Source organism: Apium graveolens, chromosome 7 (assembly GCF_009905375.1).
Source record: "Apium graveolens cultivar Ventura chromosome 7, ASM990537v1, whole genome shotgun sequence".
Lineage (NCBI taxonomy): Eukaryota > Viridiplantae > Streptophyta > Magnoliopsida > Apiales > Apiaceae > Apium > Apium graveolens.
In genome coordinates, this window is record NC_133653.1 from 122,645,470 (window position 1) to 122,652,106 (window position 6,637).

A 6,637-nucleotide genomic window follows, 5' to 3' on the forward strand; every position below is an offset into this window, starting at 1 on the left:
TAAGACTGTAAAGTAGGCCTGGTATTTCTGATAGGAACTCCAAATTCATTGTATATAACTTTAAATTTCTTTCCCTGAGCTTTCTTTACCACTACTTCGTGAATAGCTGAAACACCACACGCAGTTCCTAGCCTCTTTTTTGTATATTCAGAATTGGTTATCATTTTTTGTGCAGAGTTTGAACTTTGAGTTTGAGGTTGTGGAAGGACTTGAACCAACTTATCATCACAAGCCTCTGAAATTTTGACCTTTGGAACCATCTCATCCTCGACCTTTTCAGAGTTATTCTTCTCGTCACTTTCTTGGAAAATTACTTTTTGGCTTTTTGCTTCTTTACCATTTTGCTCCTTAAGTGAGAATAAAATTGAACATAAATCCATCAGTCACGAGGATACAAATAAAAGCATTTTATACAAGTACAATTATGGATGAATTATTTACATGATTATAATTATGCAAAAAAAGAACAATTAAACTATATAACACAATTAAAGGCATATGTATATATATATATGTATATGTGTATGTATATATATGGTTCATTCAGTCACCCAACAAACATTTAAAAATAAGCAATTGTGATGTTGAATACTTTTATACATGACTAAGAACACAATCAACACATAGAACATATTTGACAATTAATAGAAGACTACAAAATACATAAAGCTACATCATCAGTCAGTAATGACATTAGATGCAGGTGTTTTAGTACGATACCGTAAAATATTAAATTACTTTCTACGAGGTTCAAGTCCTTGGCACTAGAGACCTGGACTGCTTTAGCAATGACAGACACACTGATGTTTTGAACAACATGTATATCATCTCGTTCCTTTATAAAATATCGCACTCCGTCCACTAGATAACCTTGATAAGTTAGTACTGAAAACTGATGGTTTGACAGCGGGGCATCTTATCATTTTTGAAACACCTTCACTATTCTCCCTTGGTTCATCACTCACCTACAAATATGATCATAATTTTAAATCCTAAATAACTAATAGTATCCATTACAGTACAGATCAAAGAACTTAATAAAAAACTGACTTTGTTTTGAAACCAATCAGCAAAGAGCCGATTGTGCTCTCTCATGAGCCAATGTAAGCTTTTCCTTTTCCCTCGGTGAATTTCTTCAAGATATTCCTTATGCATTCTGAAAATGCATATAGAATGATATATTAAAGATACATTACAAGACTAATTACTCGAAATTGAGGAATCGACAACAACAAATTGAATAAACTCACAGAATGTATGAAAACACTTCAACGTTATTTAGAAGGACATGTAGTTGTGCTTCATCTTGCTCCTTTTCCTCCATTGTATTTATTATCGTAACATATAATGGACCATATATCTTATTATCTTGGTCATTTGGAAGACCGGCAGTGGAGTAATTCTGACTAAAAAACTCGGTACAGAATTCTACGGACTCTTCTCCAAGGTAACTCTCTGCCATAGAACCTTCGGGATAATAACGGTTTCGAACATAACTCTTGAGTACTTTATTAAACCGTTCAAATGTATACATCCATCTATAAAATAACGGTCCACATAAGCGTCGTTCCTGAACCACGTGGACTATTATATGTACCATTACATCAAAAAATGACGTATGGATGTTGAGTGGCATTTATGACACTTATCTATTCTCTAATAAGCTTTGAATTGATGCATTTGTACTCAAGTTGTTAAGTGTTTTAATGTGTTTTCTAGTGTTTTTGCATTTCAGGCATTATTCAGGTAATCAGGTGAATTAGCATTGTTGTGGTGCTAATTTGGTGTCCAGGTGGTGTTGGAATAAAAGCTCGTGGAAAGCCGGCTCGAATCAGCAAGATTTAAAAAGAAATCTGAGTTTTTCCCAAAAGGACGGCGCGCCCGCGATGTGATAGCCCGTGGCCGCGCTGGGGTTCCAGAAATACAGCACGCCCGCGCTGTGATAGCGCGCGACTGCGCCATGCCGAATTCAAGAATCATGTTTATAATATAATTCTATAAGGGAAGGCTTCCAGATTGTTGAGGGCTGCTATATATATTCATATTAGGTCATTTTAATAAAGAGATGGACCAAAGCATAAGGAGAAGACGACAAGAGACCTTTAGCACAATTCAACAAAGGCGAAGACAATCTAGTTTATTCTTCTGAATCTTTATTTTGAGTTGTAATTTGGATTCTTGTTTCTTGTTTTGCTGAACCTATACTCTTGTTTGTACTTGGTTTAAATTATTCGTATAAAGACTACATTTGCTATATCATGTTTTCATCAGAACCGACATTGATGATAAGTCCAATCATGGGCTAATCGTTATCGTGGGGTTCTAGCGGATTTATTTATGGATTTCTTTAGTTAAATTGTTTGATGCTTTAGTATGTGGTGATTTTATGATATCCTAGTATTGGTTGTGCATATTCATCTTATGAGTGTCGCGAACTTATAAGATAGTGTGTTAATTCTTAATGAAGCGAAAGTGAATTTAAGGATTTAGAACTTGCCATGCTAGCATAGGTTCATGTATGTGTCATGCATGATTCGTAGGTAATTTTAACCATCTTACTTGCCCTATGTAATCAAGATAGATAACTTGTGCTTAAACCGTTATGTTGTCAAATTCTATAGACATATAGGGTCTCAATATAATTGGTGCCTATTCAGCTTCTATCTCTTTTATGGATGTCTGGTAGAATGGTACTCGTGCAATGAAAGTTAGTGTTTATCAGTTTCATGTTATCTGATTAGTGTCATCACCATTGCATGCTAAGTTTAAGAATAATAAGGCTATTGAATGAAGTATTTAATGAAGTTAGAATCCCATTTTTGTCATATATATTAATTCAGTCAATCTTATTCTCGTAGTTATAATTATTAGTTAATTCTTACTTATAAAAAATCTCAATTTGTTATCGTCCTAGCATTGGATAATAGCCATACATTGTTGCTTAGGTGCATAAATTAAACAGTTAACCAATACAGTCTCTGTGAGAACGAACTAGAAAAGATTCTATACTACTTGCGAACTCGTATACTTGCGTATATTATTAGCGCGTGTTTAGTGACTAACAATTTTTTGGCACCGCTGCCAGGGACTGCAGTGTTAATTTATAGTTTATGTGCTTTCTATCAGTGGTCATTAAAGTTCATTGACTCGGACATTGTTACTTATTTGTTTCTTGTTTGGTTTCACGTACTCTAGCGAGGTGTATGCATACGCGTTCGCGTACTCGTAAGAGAACACTAGATAAAGCCGAAGAAGAACTTGTGGTAGTTTGTAGGGAAGTTTTTGAGGATAAAGAGAAGTTAGAGGAAGAAGAGAAAGTTGAAGAGCCAATTGTAGTAGCTATGGGTGATCAAGCAGAAAATCTGAAGGCTTTGATGGACCATTCTAAGCCTAAGATTAATGACATTCAGTCTAGCATCATCAGACCAGCCATCAGGGCTAACACTTTTGAGATCAATTCAAGCATGATCCAGATGATACAGAACTCAGTTCAGTTTGGGGGTTCTCCAACTGAAGACCCCAACATGCACATCAGGGATTTCATCGAGATCTGTGACACTTTCAAGTTCAATGATGTGACTGAAGATGTTATCAAGCTGCGACTCTTCCCATTTTCTCTGAGGAACAAAGCTAAGTGCTGGTTGCATTCTCTACCAGCAGGGTCTATCACCACTTGGGAAGATCTTGCTCAAAAGTTTCTCACTAAATTTTTCCCCATGGCGAAGACTGCTGCAATCAGGAATGCTCTTACCCATTTTACGCAGCAAACTGACGAATCTCTGTGTGAGGCTTGGGATCGATATAAGGAGATGCTAAGGAAGTGCCCACATCATGGCATGCCTGATTGTATGATTATCAACTGTTTCTATAATGAATTGGGTGCTACTTCTAGACCCATGCTTGATGCAGCATCAAGAGGAGCCTTGTGGGCTAAGAGCTACGATGAAGCTTATGAACTTATTGAACTGATGGCTGCTAATGAGTACCAGAATCCTTCCCAGAGACTGACTTAGGGAAAAGTAGCAGGAATTATAGAGTTGGACGCAGCAACTGTTATCGCTGCCCAACTTAAGGCTTTGACAATGAAGGTTGACACTTTGGCGAATTATGGAGTTAATCAAATCACTAGTGTCTGTGAGCTTTGTGCTGGTGCCCATGAGACTGATCAGTGCGCAATTTCTAGTGAATTAGCTCAGTTCATGAGCAATTTCCAACGATCGCAGCAACCTGTGCCAACCACCTATCATCCTAACAACCGCAATCATCCGAATTTCAGTTGGAGCAACGCTCAGAATGTGGTTTAACAGCCTTATCAGTAGTATCCAGCTAAACAGTACAACCCCCCTGGTTTTTAGCAATCACAGTATGCACCAAGACAACAACTCCAGCTGCAACAAGCTAATGAAAAATCTGAATTAGAGGAGTTAAAGCTTATGTGCAAGAGTCAAGCTGTTTCTATCAAGACCTTAGAAAATTAGATTGGGCAAATTGCCAATGCCTTGCTCAATCAACCTGGTATATGGCCTAGTGACACTGAAGTGCCAGGAAAGAGGGAAGCTAAGGAGCAGGTAAAGGCAATCACTTTGAGGTCTGGGAAGGTTGCGAAACCTGAACAAACTTAAGAGTTAACTGAAGAAGCTAGAGCTGAAAAAGAAGCGAAGCAGCAGGATGAAAAAGTGGAACCAAGGGTAATACAGGGGAGAAACAGATCTATCCTCCACCGTCTTTTCCTAAGCGGCTGTAGAAGAAAAAGCTGGACAAGCAATTTGAGAAGTTTCTGGAGGTGTTCAAGAAACTTCATATCAACATACCTTTCGCCAAGGCTCTCGAGCAGATGCCTAGTTATGCAAGGTTTATGAAAGGTATTCTCTCTCGGAAGGTGAAGCTAGATAATTTAGAGATTGTCGCTCTCACGGAGGAATGCAGTGTTGTGCTGCAGCAAAAGTTACCTCCGAATCTTAAAGATCCAAGAAGCTTCACTATTCCATGTACTATTGGAAAAGTGTCTTTTGATAGATGCTTATGTGACTTGGGAGCTAGCATCAATCTGATGCCCTTGTCAATCTTCAAGCAGTTGGACTTACCTGATCTCAAACCAATTTATATGACCTTACAGTTGGCCGACCATTCTATTACATATCCGCGAGGTATTGTGGAAGATGTCTTGGTCAAGATTGATAAACACATATTTCCTGCTGATTTTGTAATTCTTGTTTTCGAGGAGGATAAGAAGATTCCCATAATCTTGGGAAGACCTTTCTTGGCCACTGGCCGGACCTTGATAGATGTGCAGAAGGGTGAGCTTACAATGCGAGTGCTGGATCAGGATGTGACTTTTAATGTGTTCAATGCTATGAAATTTCCTACTGATAATGAGGAGTGCTTAAAAGTGGAGTTGGTCGATTCGGTGGTCACATTGGAACTTGATCAATTGCTAAGGTCTGATGCCTTAGAAAAAGCCTTATTAGGGATTAAGATAGTGAAGATGACGAAGGTGAAGAACAATTACAGTATTTGAATGCTTCTCTCTGGAAGAGGAAGATTGGTATGCCTTTTGAATCTCTTGGAATGGAGGAATTGAACAAAGCTCCTAAATGTCTCAAGCCTTCTATTGAGGAAGCCCCCTCTCTTGAGCTTAAGCCTTTACCTGAGCATTTGAAGTATGCATTTTTAGGTGATGCATCTACTCTTCCTATTATTATTGTATTTGACATTTCAGGTAGTGATGAGGAAAAGCTTTTGATGATTCTGAGAGAGTTCGGCAATTGGATGAACTATAGCAGATATCAAGGGGATCAGCCCTTCTTACCGTATGCATAAAATTCTGCTAGAGGAAGGTAGCAAGCCTATAGTCGAGCAGCAAAGAAGACTTAATCCAATCATTAAGGAAGTAGTGAAGAAGGAAATTATGAAGTGGCTAGATGCAGGGATCATCTATCCTATCTCTGACAGTTCATGGGTAAGCCCGGTTCAATGTGTGCCAAAGAAAGGTGGATATACTGTGGTAGAAAATGAGAAGAATGAGCTTATTCCTACACGGACAGTCAAGGGGTGGAGAGTCTACATGGACTATCGGAAGCTGAACAAAGCCACTAGGAAGGACCACTTTCCATTGCCCTTCATTGATCAGATGCTTGACATGTTGGTCGGTCATGAGTATTACTGTCTTCTAGATGGCTATTCGGGTTACAATCAGATTTGTATCGCTCCAGAAGATCAGGAGAAGACTACATTCACTTGTCCATTTGGTACTTTCGCGTTTAGACGCATTTCTTTTGGTCTGTGTAGTGCACCAACCACATTTCAGAGATGTATGATAGCCATCTTTTCTGACATGATTGGCCAGAATGTGGAGGTGTTCATGGACGACTTCTCAGTCTTTGGCGATTCTTTTGATGAATGCTTGCAGAATCTGGGACACGTTCTCAAGAGGTGTGTTGAGACTAATCTGGTTCTCAATTGGGAGAAATGACATTTTATGGTGCGTCAGGGCATTATTCTCGGGCAAAAGGTTTCTAATAAAGGCCTGGAGGTGGACAAGCCCAAGGTGGGGGTCATTGGGAATCTTCATCCACCAATGTATGTTAAGGGAATTCACAGTTTTCTTGGTCATACGGGTTTCTACAGGCGTTTCATC

General features: G+C 38.7%; 1 non-coding gene across 1 annotated transcript; it reads right to left on the minus strand.

Moving 5' to 3' along the window:
• Positions 1 to 3,731: 3,731 nt before the first annotated feature.
• On the minus strand, positions 3,732 to 3,838 carry LOC141675740 (small nucleolar RNA R71). Its single transcript, XR_012556376.1, has one exon. It is a non-coding gene; the product is annotated as a small nucleolar RNA R71 (small nucleolar RNA).
• Between the last annotated feature and the right edge of the window lie 2,799 nt (positions 3,839 to 6,637).